At 43.4% G+C, this 13,719-nt stretch overlaps 1 protein-coding gene and 1 non-coding gene across 9 annotated transcripts in view; both read right to left on the minus strand.

The window, feature by feature from the left end:
- Nucleotides 1-13,719, minus strand: part of LOC122541051 (multiple C2 and transmembrane domain-containing protein 2-like) — a 476,548-nt gene that overhangs the window by 50,328 nt on the left and 412,501 nt on the right. The window lies entirely within an intron of this gene.
- Nucleotides 373-531, minus strand: LOC122541145. Its single transcript, XR_006309534.1, has one exon. It is a non-coding gene; the product is annotated as a U1 spliceosomal RNA (small nuclear RNA).

Consider the following 13,719-nt stretch of genomic DNA (forward strand, 5'->3'; position numbering starts at 1 on the left):
AGCTTCCCACAGAGTTCTCGGGTATACCTGATCAGGTCCTAGGGATTTATCCACCTTTCAAGACATCCAGCACTTCCTCCTCTGTAATCTGGATATTTTGCAAGATGTCCCCATCTATTTCCCTACAGTCTATATCTTCCATATCCTTTTCCACAGTAAATACAGATGCAAAATATTCATTTAGTATCTCCCCCATTTTCTGTGGCTCCACACAAAGGCCGCCTTGCTGATCTTTGAGGGGCCCTATGTTCTCCCTAGTTACCCTTTTGTCCTTAATATATTTGTAAAAACCCTTTGGATTCTCCTTAATTCTATTTGCCAAAGCTATCTCATGTCCCCGTTTTGCCCTCCTGATTCCCCTCTTAAGTATACTTAGAGCGCAAACGCAGTCCCCCACTACCACAAATGTTGCAGTCGAGTATCCCGCATTTGGGGACATTGCACGCGTCAGCACACCCGAAGTGCAATGGGATAGCCTCGTCCTGATGGACCATCTTAGTGATCATGGTATCTCCCCTGCCAGATCATCTCCTTGACATGGAAAGGCATTGAAAACTTTCAATAAAAACTGAGCAACAAAATGTATCCGTTCCCATTCTTCCATTTTTGGATGTGATAGACGCTGGGAATCTGAAACAAAAACAAATTGCTGGAGAAACTCAGCAGAGTTAATGTTTCAGGTATAGTGACCTTTCTGCAGGAAGGCCTCGAGACTTGAACCATTAGTTTTGCTTTCTCCCAAAGGAATAGTGATGATCTCGCAGTGCTGGTAGTTAATCAGAATAACCACCGATGGACTGTGCAAGGCTACTCAATTTGAAGTATTTATGCTCTACACAAGCCTATTTCCATCTAACTTGGCCAGTATATCCTTCATTTCCTTTCTCTCTCACATATTTATCTGGTTTTATCTTAAATATTTAAAGGCAATGCACCTCAATGACTAATAATCACCCACCATATGAAATCAAGAACTATAGATAGAGAGGTGAGACTCTCACTGATGATGTAACTAGTATGGTGACAAAATGTCAGAAAACAAACCTTCCAGCTCAGCGAGCTAACTTAAATACTTATCATCAACTTGAGCTACAAATCTTCTCAAAAATCGCTAACTAATAATTCTTAATAATAATTGAAAAACCTATAAAAGCTATATGTGCATTTTATGTCCATTTGGAACTGCTTGCTCTGCTCCTGGTAAGCCAATGCGGATTGATATCCACAGATAGGACAAGCTGCTGGATGTTAGAGGAAGGGACCAATGTATCCCTGTCTGCCGTTTGCAGAAGGCGAGAATGGGAAGCTTGCTGTTTGTGTGATGGAGTCAAGTAATGCTTCCCACAAACCTCCAGGACAAGTTTACACTTGTAGCTGTAAGTGCAAAGTACAGCTGAGAGCAGGAGGCGAGACTCCTGCTGGGCTTATTCACACTTTCTGATCAAACAGCACAACAAGATGAAAACACTACTTTACAGCAGAACGCATGGCTGTTTCTGGATACAGATCTCAGACTGTAATCACTGTAAACTCTAAACTGCACTGTACCCGACACTGTAGCACTAAGAGAGGAACACTGCACAGGATCTCAGGCGCTCTTTTAGGGCTCCACTTTGTGTCAATACCTCACCTCTTAAAGCCAGTCTATTTGCTATTTATAAAACAAAAATCAAATCTCTGGCAGGTTGTGTTTTACTGATCTAGTTACCCTCTGTGACTCGGCTTCTGAATTTACCGTCATGTATACATACTGGTTTCTGAATTGCCATTTTTCTTCCTACTTTTAAACACAGTTTACAACAGTGTCCCCAAAGCTTTAACTAACTCTTGAGCAAAGATCTGAAAATGTGTTGCTGGAAAAGCGCAGCAGGTCAGGCAGCATCCAAGGAGCAGGAGAATCGACGTTTCCGGCATGAGCCCTTCTTTAGGAATTCCTGAAGAAGGGCTCATGCCCGAAACGTCGATTCTCCTGCTCCTTGGATGCTGCCTGACCTGCTGCGCTTTTCCAGCAACACATTTTCAGCTCTGATCTCCAGCATCTGCAGTCCTCACTTTCTCCTCTTGAGCAAAGAACCCAATCTTTATTTTATCACCTGTTGTAGACGCAATATTATTTCACAATGAGGTGAGGTAACAGTCGGTGTTTTAGAACAACTACTGGAAAACCACTGCCATGTCTGCTTTATCGATGATGCTGCTTTATGAATGCTCGAAGATAACTTTGTGAGAGGTTTTATACCGATGGGTCTAGGCTACTTGGGAGATCTAGTCTGGCACCAGGGATGCAACAGATCTCTTAAGAAACCTGTCAGTGGAAATTCACATCTTGCACAAATTAAACTGACTCACTGTTTATATTCATAGGATGTGGGCATCACTGACAAAGCCAGAATTTACTGTCTATCCTGAATTGCCCTGGAGAAGCTAAGCAGCTCTCTTGAGCCGCTGTGATCTGTGAAGTGTAGACACACCCATTAGGCTGTTTGGGAGAGAGTTCCAGGGTTGTAATCCAGTGAAAGAACATCTCTCAATGTCGTGGGGAGACGGCTGGAAACGGTCATTGCCTGCATTTGTGTGGGCATCAGAGTAACTTGCCACAAGAGGAGCCCAAGCTTGAGTGCTGTCCAGGGTGATACGATGGTTCAGTGGTTAGCACTGCAACCTCATAGCACCAGAGGCATTGGTTCGATTGCCTCTTTGGGCAACTGCCTGTATGGAATTTGCACATTCTCTCCATGTCTGTGTGGGTTTCGTTCCACAGTCCAAAGACGTGCAGGTTTGGTAGATTGGCCATGGGAATTGCAGGGTTACAGGGATAGAATAGGGTATGGGAGTGGATTTAGGTGGATGCTGGGTGTGGACTTGATGGGCTGAATGGCCTAATTCCACACTGTAGAGATTCTACGCTGCATGTTCGAACAGACTGTTTGATTATCAGAGGAATTATGATTGATAGTGAACAAACAGCAATCCCCAGGAAACATACCTCCTGGGATGGGAGGAGAGTGCTCGTGTTAGGGTTAGGGTCGATGTAAAAAACAGACAGGAACGTTTCAGGCCAGTTTACAGGCAACAAGTTCCCGGACAGTGCTGACCCAAATGATGTTATTTCTGGGGCTTCCATATGAGGATCGACAGGATTGGCTAACCAGAAGGACTGTGTTCTCCGTGGGCTGAGGAAGATTTAGTGTGCTATTATGAGATGGAATAAATGCAACACTCCTCTATATCGGGGAGACAGGACACCAACTTGCGGTTCGCTTCAGAGAGCATCTCTGGGACACCCATACCAACCAACCCCACCGCCCCATGGCTGAACACTTGAACTCCTCCTCCTACTCCCAAGGATATTCAGGTCCTGGGTCTCCTCCACCACCAAACCCCAACCACCCGATGCCTGGAGGAAGAACGTCTCATCTTCCGCCTTGGGACCCTGCAACCATGAGGGATTAATGTGGATTTCACCAGTTTCTTCATTTCCCTTCTCCTTATCCCAGTCCCAAGCCTCGAACTCAGCACCCCTCTCGACCTGTCTTTCCCATCTATCCCGCTCCACCCTCCTCTCCAACCTATCACCTGCTCCCCCACCTTCATCTATCTATTGCATTCCTTGATACCTTTCCCCCAGCACCAACCCCCTTCTCATTTATCTCTCTGCCTCCTGGTCCAGAAGCCTCATTCCTGATGAAGGGCTTAAGCCCGAAATGTCAATTCTGTTGCTCCTCAGATGCTGCCTGACCTGCTGTGCTTTTCCAGCACCACACTCTCAACTCTAAATGCAATGGTTGATGTATTCGTTGAAGATCTGAATGTGGTCATTGAAACAGTATAGTAAGAGCCCTGAATACCACCATCAAGGTCATAGAGCACACCTTCTTTCCCAAGAGGAATAGAATGGATTTGATCTCAGCCAATTCAGTGATGTGCTAAACATCATGTGTGAATTTCCACAAATCCATCCACTTGGTGTTACAGGCAGCATCTGTTTTGCTCATAGCAAACAATGCTATGCGCAGAGCCACTGTGAGAGTGGGTGAAGGAACACCCAGCAACAGCACCAACTAAGCAGCAAGTGCCAGCCAAGAGAAGGCATTTAATACAGAGCGCAGACAGAGTTTGCAAGGTCAGGTGAGTACATACTAATTAGATGTATCACAATCAGATTGCTTGCATGTTCCTATTCCTGATGAAAATTGGTATTTTTTTCAGTTTTGTCATCTTTGAACAGCATTGAAAAGTTCTAGCCTTGCAAAGAGACAATGCAGTGCCCAGCATTAATCTCTGTAAACAGATACGGGATAAAGATGCAATCCTGCCAGTTACATGGTTGGACAGTTTATTTCCTTCTTTGATATGAGCCCTGAAGGGTGAGGTGACACGATGATGTGAAAAATCCATATGCGGAGGTCACAATCTCCACCTCTCCTGAAATGAGGTCCAGAAGCCAAGGTCAGTGAATGCCAGCAGACAGCCAGAGAATATGAAAGTAAGCTGTCTGTCACAGATGGGTGGCAGAGACAATATACTTCTGACAGGAATAAGGCCTGCTCATCAATCTCACCCACAACTAGATTGAATGTACAGCACAGAAACAGGCCATTCAGCCCAAATGTTGCATGCTAGTGTTCATGCTTCACACAAGCTTATGATTTAGTGCTGAAAAACAGGAAGCAATTTTACAATTACAACGTTTAAAAGACATTTGGATAAGTACTTGAATGGGAAAGGTTTGGAGGGATATGGGTTAGGAGCAGGCAGGTGAGACTAATTTAGCTTGGGCCTATGGTCGGTGTGGACTGGTTGGACCAAAGGGTCTGTTTCCGTGCTGTCTGACTCTATGAGATGGTGGCACAGTGGTAATATCACGGAACTGGCAATCCAGAGATCCAGGCTGAAAATCTGGAGCATAGTTCAAATCCCACCGAAGCAATTGGTGGAAATTATATTCAAATTAATAATTCTAGAATTTTGAAAGCTAGTCTGAGTAATAGTGACCACAAAACTATTATTGATTTTCACTGAAAGAGAACACCTGCTTCATTCACTGATGCCTTTTAGGGAAGGAAATCTGCCGTCCTTACCCAGTCTGGCCTTCATGTGACTCCAGACCCACATCAATGTGGCTGATTGTTGCCTGCATCTGAAGTGGTCAAGGGCATTTAGTGACAGGCAACTAATTCCATTCTTGCCAGCAATGGCCATATGACACGGAAGAATAGGGTTTTAAAAAGGAATCACTGAACTTGATACTTTGCCTCATTAAAAGGCTTTCCTTTCCCAAAATGACTGTCCCAGTTGTTCAGGAATCCCAAATGCTCCCATAATCCTACCACTCTGCCCACTGTGGTATAATTAGATTAGATTAGATTACTTACAGTGCAGAAACAGGCCCTTCGGCCCAACAAGTCCACACCGACCCTCCGAAGAGCAACCCACCCAGACCCATTCCCCTACATTTACCCCTTCACCTAACACTACGGGCAATTTAGCATGGCTAATTCACCTGACCTGCACATCTTTTGGACTGTGGGAGGAAACCAGAGCACCTGGAGGAAACCCACGCAGACACGGGGAGAATGCGCAAACTCCACACAGACAGTTGCCCGAAGTGGGAACTGAACCCAGGTCTCTGGCGCTGTGAGGCAGCAGTGCTAACCACTGTGCCACCCATTAATATTGAACTGGTCATGGCCAAGGAGTGTTAACTAGGCTGACTTTTGAGTGGTGCTCTTGCTTCTAGCCAACTGATTCAGAACTGGATGATGACATATAAGAAAAGGGTCTAATTTGAACTTTTTTAATACAAGGGCAGCATTAAAACTATAATTTTGCAATGAAAGCATAAAAATATAGATATTGAATATGTCACTATCAAAAATAATATGCACAAGCATGATGACTGAGAAAGAAAGAGGAATGCTTATCGATTCCTAATGCCTTTTCTGTCCTTAGGATATCCCATAGTCATCCACAGGCTATAAAATACTTCTCAAATGTTTATAAGGCTGAAAACATATTTTAACTGCACATTAATGGTACTTCATTAAATCAGGGAAGAGTATATTAATCACTTGAGCAAATATCAGCAGACACATGTTGAAACTGGGCTGTATTTGAGATTAAGGGCTTATGCCTGAAATATCGACTCTCCTGCTCCTCGGATGCTGCCTGACCTGCTGTGCTTTTCCGACACCACACTTCTTGACTCTGCGTATGAGTTAGGACATAGCAGGTGCATGCATGGAGTGTTTCACTCTGTTAATAAATATTACGATAAGTAAAGATTGGCTCCTGTTCAATCCTTCACCATGTGACTTTTTTTAAGCATATAGCATATGGCAGCCAATTTGTGCACATCAAGTGCCATAACAAGCAATGCGATAATGACATAATAACCTGATTGAGTAAAACTGAGAGATAAATACTACCCGGGATATTAGGTGAACTTCTAATTGGTTCTCCAAAGTGATACTGAGATTTCTTATGTCTGCCTGAAAATGGGAATAGGGTCGCTCTCTAATCTCTCCTGTAAAGGACAACACTGTTCAACAGTGCAGTATTCTCTCAGTATTATGCAGGGGTGTCAACTTGGATTACATAATATAGTTAACCATAACCTGCGAACTCAAAGTCGAGAGTGTTATTCACCGACCCAAGAAAAAGCTTCAAGGTGACCAAAGTCTCATTAAGAGTACCTTTGAAAATAATCTAATTATTCATGAGATCAATACGTTCAAAGTAATTGTCACAATGTCATAGCAATGTGCATAGGCATGGTGGAGAGAAGTGGAAACATTTATAGAGTCATAGAGATGGACAGCACGGAAACAGAACCATCTGCCCAACTTGTCCACGCCCACCAGATAACCTAAATTAATCCAGACCCATTTGCCAGCACGTGGCCCATATCACTCTAAACCCTTCCTATTCATATACCCATCCATATGCCTTTTAAATGTTGTAATTGTACCAGCCTCCACCACTTCCTTTGGTATTTCATTCCATACATGCACCACCCTCTGTGTGAAAGAAGTTGCCCCTTAGGCCCCTTTTAAATCTTTGCCTTCTGTGTCCTCCAGTTTTACACTAGCAAACTCTGGGGAAAATATCTTGGTATTCACTGTATCCAGTGCCCCTCATGATTTTATAAACATTTATAAGGTCATCCCTCAGCCTCCGACGCTCCAAGGAAATCACCTTCAGGTTGTGATTAAGAATCTGCCGAATTGCAGGTTAGGAAGTATAGATTTGAATATTTTTCTGTTCCCTGCCATCACTATCCCCCATCACTCAACTGTGAGAGAACATGAGGATAAATCCGACATGGAGACAGTGAGGACTGCAGATGCTGGAGATCAGAGTCAAGAGTGTGTTGCTGGAAAAGCACAGCAAGTCAGGCAGCATCCCAGGAGCAGAAAAATTGACGTTTCGGGTCGGAGCACTTCATCAGGAATTAACAATCAATAAATCCGACATGTCCTTCCCTATCTCCACAGCCAAACATACATATGTTCCTCTTCGTCACACCTGGAGACAGATCACCTCTTAGGTGCAGTGAAGAGAAAATGACAGGGGGTGGATGGGGTGCAAACTTTTATGCAGGTCTTTGTTTCCACACCCTCACCCCTCAAGTCACTATTGAGCATTTTCCTGGAATATGCACAGAACTAAAGACCCTAACTAGTGTTAAGGTCCATCCCTGGTTAGACCTCAGCTGGACTACTGTGTAATTCTGGGAACCATACTTTAGGAAAGATAGCAAAGTCTGGGACAGGGTACAGAGAGGGTTAATCAGGGATGAGGAAGTTTGTGAATCTTGGATGTCCATCATATAGCAGAAGAAGGATAAGAGGATATTTAATGCGCATTTCAAAATGATGAGGGACTTGAAAGAATGAGTAAGAATATCTACCCTCTTGGATTCAGACTCCCTTACTATCAGACTTGAATAACGCTGGTGTCAATCGCTCTCAAATAAGAAGTCATTTACTCTCTCAATCTTTATCCAGTGCTTCAAATCCAATTGGATCAGATATCGAATCCCTGCAGTGTACAAACAGGCCATTTGGCCCATCAAGTCCACACCAACCTTCCAAAGAGCATCCCACACAGGCCCACCCCGACTATCCTAACCCTGCATTTCCCGTGGCTAGTTCACTTAATTTGCATATCCCTGGATACTACGAGACCACTTTTAGCATGGCCAATCCACTTGACCTGCACATCTTTGGACTGTGGGAGGAAACCTGAGCACCCGGAGGAAACCCACACAAATATGGGGAGACTGTGCAAACTCCACACAGACCATCACCCGAGGGTGGAATCAAATCCGGGTTCCTGGCGCTGTGAGGCAGCAGTGCTAACCACTGGGCCAAGTGTTTCTCTGTAAAAAAAGCCAAAAATATATTTTCAGTTAGGAATCTTGGATTCATCTTTGTAAAGCCAATGTGTGCTTTTGAATGAAATCTAGAAGTTATGAAATGATATTCAAAAAGATGATCCAGCTGTGACCTTGCAAATAAGCAGTTTAATTGGTTCTCAAAATAATTTTCAACTCAGATATGTATTGGATTGTAAAAACAGCATGCAACTCTTTCCAGTTAAAAGGCATGCACAGTCCATGGTTTACGTGTTTCTTAACTGACTGTTCCAATTTGAATGATCAGATGAAAATTATGTTTTGCTTCATTTCTACATTAGCAAACACAAATTATAATCTAAGTAGAAGCTACCTGAACCGATGTTTTAATTTACAGCCTCATGTGGCCTACACATTTTGCCTTGACACCTATATAAATCTGAAAGATCAAAACTGTATGATTACTCAATTCTTTTTAATCTCATGAAATCCTGGTCTATAAATGAGCCTTGATGTTTGGTTACTGTACACAAACAGTACAATGTTGTCAAGTTTATCTTTACTTGATAAAATAATATTAGTTAAACACAGAGAATAAAATGGAAGTTCAAATGAGAGAAGGGAGAGTGGCAATGTCACTGGATTAGTAATCCAGAACCACAGTCTGAAATTCTGGATTGAATCCCAGCTTGGCAGATGGTGCTTTGTGAATTAAGTAAAAGACTCCAATAAGAAGCAAGCTCAATTGCAACCATGGCTGTCGTAAATGCTGTGGGTAGACAGTGAACAAACACTTGACTGAATAAACTCTGTGTTCCATTAAGGCAGCAATGTAATTTAGAAACATGAATTATCTAAGTGGGTGGGAGTGACTATGGCACCCCAACTCCAGACTAGCATCGGGGGGTGGTGGAAGGTGGAAGCTCATTATAATGTTAAAAGGCAGCTTGGAACTACAGTACATCTGGTTGTTGCCTTGCTAAATGGTAAAGACAGCAGATCAGGGGGTCTGCATTGCAAAGGTGCAGAGAAGTCCGTAGACATTCCCCAGAAAGGTAGGACAAGCGTTATGTTTCTATCACTTTTTTTACTTCACATTGCATTATATCCAAATCAAATAATGTCCAACCAAATTGCTGCCAATTGGCGGCATGGTGGCTCAGTGGTTAGCACTACTGCCTCACTATGCCAGGGACCCGAGTTTGACTCCAGCCTCAAGCAACTGTCTGCGTGGAGTTTGCACATTCTCCTCATGTCTATGTGAGTTTCCTCCAGGTGCTCCAGTTTCCTCCCACAGTCCCACCTGCAAGATGTGCAGGTTAGGGGGACCGGCCACACTAAATTGCACATGGTGTCCAGGGACATGCAGGCTAGGTGGATTGGCCACAGAAAATGCAGGGTCACAAGGACGGGGTCGGATGCTCTTTGAAGGGGCAACGTGGACTTGTTGGGCTGAACGGCCTGCTTCCACACTGTAGGGATTCGACAATTCCAGGCAGCATCTGAGAATCTGGTCTGTTGCTTCCCATCTGGCTTGCACATGTCCGGTTTAATGTCACCAACCGCTTATGATAGAATTTCCCAGCTCTGCCACCAAGAGCAGCATTATCGTGGGAACATGGTCCCAAGATGTCTACAGACACACACCATCCTGGCCTGGGCCTTCATTGGCAATTGTTCAATATTCTTAAATTTCCAGTTCAAAACCATCGAGACAACAATACTCATGCGAACTACAGTGGTGCCAAGAAGATCATTACTACTTTTTCACAGCAATTGAAGACAGAAATAAATGTGACCCGGCCAGAAATAACCATTTCCCAAGATCAAATTTTAAAAGTCAGTGTTGCATAAGGGAAGAAATCATGACGGTTAGACTTTGATACAAGGCTGTGTTTTCTAATTTCTGATGAAGTTTTCACTGTTTGGATGTGTGGTGCTTTATTTAAACAGCAGCTCCTCAGCACTTCAGATACTACTAACCAGGAATTACTGGGCTACTGCACTGACAGTGCAAAAGAAATGGCCTAGAAAGGCAAGCTGTCTCACCGGTTTATCCACAGGGACCAGAAGGTGCTATTGGACAGATGGAGGGTAGTGCCTACTTCTGCTGAGGAGGCCATGTCACCAACCTGGACTGAGACAGTGGCCTGGGACAGTGCAATGTTTTCAGTGAAACTCAAAACATAGTTGAACAGGAGAAGGTTAATGATCTTCTGCACTCCACAAGCGTATGTATCATCAGCATTTCTCATACTCAGAGGCCACCACATACTCTGCCACTGCATACTGTTCTTATCAAGGCTCATGGACTGCATGTCTCACTATGGCATGCATAGTTTACACCCATATCATCCTCTCAAGTGAATGACCTTTCCTACCCTCTGCACTTCCTACTCACTCACCAGGGACACCTCCCTACCTAATTGCTTTTCCATTCACTTTGAGTATTCTCAATCCCTCCCTTTGACTCATTGCAGGAAGCATTGACCCAACCCTTTGAGCTCCACAGCTCCCTGACCTACATACCCGCAATCCCCTGGATGTTTTCTCCTGACCCGCGGGAATGATAACAAGCCCCTTGGACTGGAATCAGACAATCCCTTTGACTGACAGTGGTGGATGTGGGTACAGTTAAAATGTTTACAAGACATTTAGATAAGTTCATGGTAGGAAAGATTTGTAGGGATATGGGCCAAGCGCTGGCAGGTGGGACTAGTTTAGTTTGGGATTATGGCTGGCATGGACTGGTTGGACCGAAGGGTCCATTTCAGTGCTGTATGACTCCAAGAGATAAGAGGTGTACTCTATGCAGCCACATGAGTGGCTAACCCTGTGGGAAATAGCGCCCAATCTCCAAAGCAAAATGCTGAAGTGGTGCATGAGTAGGTCTGAAGATGTGGCAAGGCTGGTGGCTTGGTGATGCCCGCTTGCCTGGATGGAGGGTGGAAGAGGATGGTATTCATGGAGATTCCAGTTATGGTGAGAGTCTGTTTGTCCAAAGGTCTGGAGAAACAATTGGCCAGCTGCTACTGTCAGCAATTGCTCCGGCTTTCATGTCGGGAAGGAAAGGAGGGAAAATTTGCAGTTGTATAAAAAATGAGTTGAATTTAGCTAGTAATGAGAGGCAAACGTGTGGAAATAAGGTAGTTGCCACTCATAAACAAGATTCAGCACTCACTGATCAAACCCGAAGGGGAGTGAATCAGAAATGCTTCTCCTGACAAAGCAAGTGCGATTTTTCCATTTGCACTGTATGGTTCATGCCACTCAAATCTTACTGGGGAATCAAAAATATGTAAATAAAAAGCAATTGACTTAGTTAAATGAGACCAACAGTGAGTGAAATGAAGCATTTTCATACCAGTGAATTAAAAAGATCAAGCTTAATTTCAGGTTTGTGCTCAGGCCAATCAAGGCCAACTTACTTTCCTCATTGATATCTAAAGTAACCTTTACTCCCTTATGAGGAAGCACATCAATGTCCAGGCCTTTGACCCTAAGTGAGCATGAGCCACTTCACAATAAATTAGACCAGTTAGAATAAAAATCTAGGTTAACACTCAGCTTTTAACATTTACAGGGCCATGGAGACACTCCGAAGCGTTTGTAAAATGCCACCTTATAGTTAACAAGCCATGTTCCTCCAAGCCTGTAACATTTTGAGTTTTATTAAGGAACTCGAGTGGAAAATAGGTTAGAGGTAATTGCAAGCCAAGCAAAAAGACACTGGCCTCAGGTAGCTGGGGAATATATCAAACAGCCAGCATTTCAAAACCACAAGAACCAAGTTCCTTTCTTTAATGCTTTACTCCCAGAAACATTTAACATTCTGGACAGAAGAAAAACTTTCAAAGTTGTATCAATCTTGATTTATTATTGAAATTCTTCATGAATCAGAGTCTACGTGTGCAATGATTCACAGTTAATTTTATTGCCTTGAAGGTATTGCCATACTTTTGGGTATCGATGCTTTCAAAGTAAAAACCAAAGCAAAGAGCATTCTAACAATTCTATTCTGAAGTGGACATCAATTGTCCACTTAAGAACTGGCCACCTTATTTGCATGTTTATGTCATGCAAAAATAAAGATTAAAAACTACCCTGGTGCAATATTATAAATCGACTTGCAGCCACTTTATGTTAAAATCACCTACTGTAATATCAAAATGGGTCAATAATTTTAGAATATGTAAGTCTCTCTCTGCTTAAGTGACTAACTACCATTAATCATCTCTGTCCACTTGTAAAAATTGATCAAAGTCCTTATAGCTAGGCTTATCACAAAGCACAAAGAAACAGAAGACCTTGAGCATACTGCTAACAGATTATAAAGTTAGCCGATGAGTTGAGAGGAAGGGAAATGTTCAATTTGTTTACATGCGTGACAATGATATAGAATCTGGGCAGAAATCAGCAAAGTTTAGTTGTGGTCTGTGTTGAGTTAGCAGTTTACCCGAGATGACAACAGCCACACAGTCAGTGTTAATTGCATGAACAAGACAAGGGAAACATTTTTTTTTGTTTTAAAATTGAGGAGGTTTCAGAAATCTGAGATCAGCCTCCATAACACTAGATTAGATTAGATTCCCTACAGTGTGGAAACAGGCCTTTCGGCCCAACAGGTCCACACCGACCCTCCGAAGAGTAACCCACCCAGACCCATTTCCTTCAGACTAATGCACCTAACACTATGGGCAATTTAGCACGGCCAAGTCACCTGCCCTGCACATCTTTGTGACTGTGGGAGGAAACCGGAGCGCACACAGACACAGGAAGAACATGCAAACTCCACACAGACAGTCGCCCAAGGCTGGAATTGAACCTGGAACCCTGGTGCTGTGAGACAGCAGTGCTAACCACTGAGCCACCGTGCCATCCCTTGAGAAGACAATTCTGGTTAGTCTCTGCGACCAAACACAACTGGTCAGAAGTGGGGGAATGATATCTATTCTGTGATCAGTTTAAACTGCCTGGGTACAAAAATGAGTAATAATCTAGAAGCTGCGCACAGGTTATTCTGTCTAAGATTATGGGTGCAAAACCACAAAGATACCACACGTTGAAAAGAACAGATCACAGAACAACAAATAAAATATTACAGTGAACATTGTGATGCAACTTTACATTGAATCTACAACTCCGAAACAGGAGAGTGGGCCTAAATAGACACAATCACCTGAGCATCTTGATTTTTTTGTGTGTCAGATCACCCCATCAGCATATTCGTCTCTTCCCTTCTCCCTCATGTACCTGTCTACCAGCCCTTTAAAGGCAATTGCGTCAAGCATGGTTCTTTGAGTCAGACCATATTGAGATCATTTTGCATGAGTAACACGCATTCACTTCATCATTATGAA

This window comes from Chiloscyllium plagiosum, chromosome 36, assembly GCF_004010195.1.
Source record: "Chiloscyllium plagiosum isolate BGI_BamShark_2017 chromosome 36, ASM401019v2, whole genome shotgun sequence".
Taxonomy (NCBI): Eukaryota; Metazoa; Chordata; class Chondrichthyes; order Orectolobiformes; family Hemiscylliidae; genus Chiloscyllium; species Chiloscyllium plagiosum.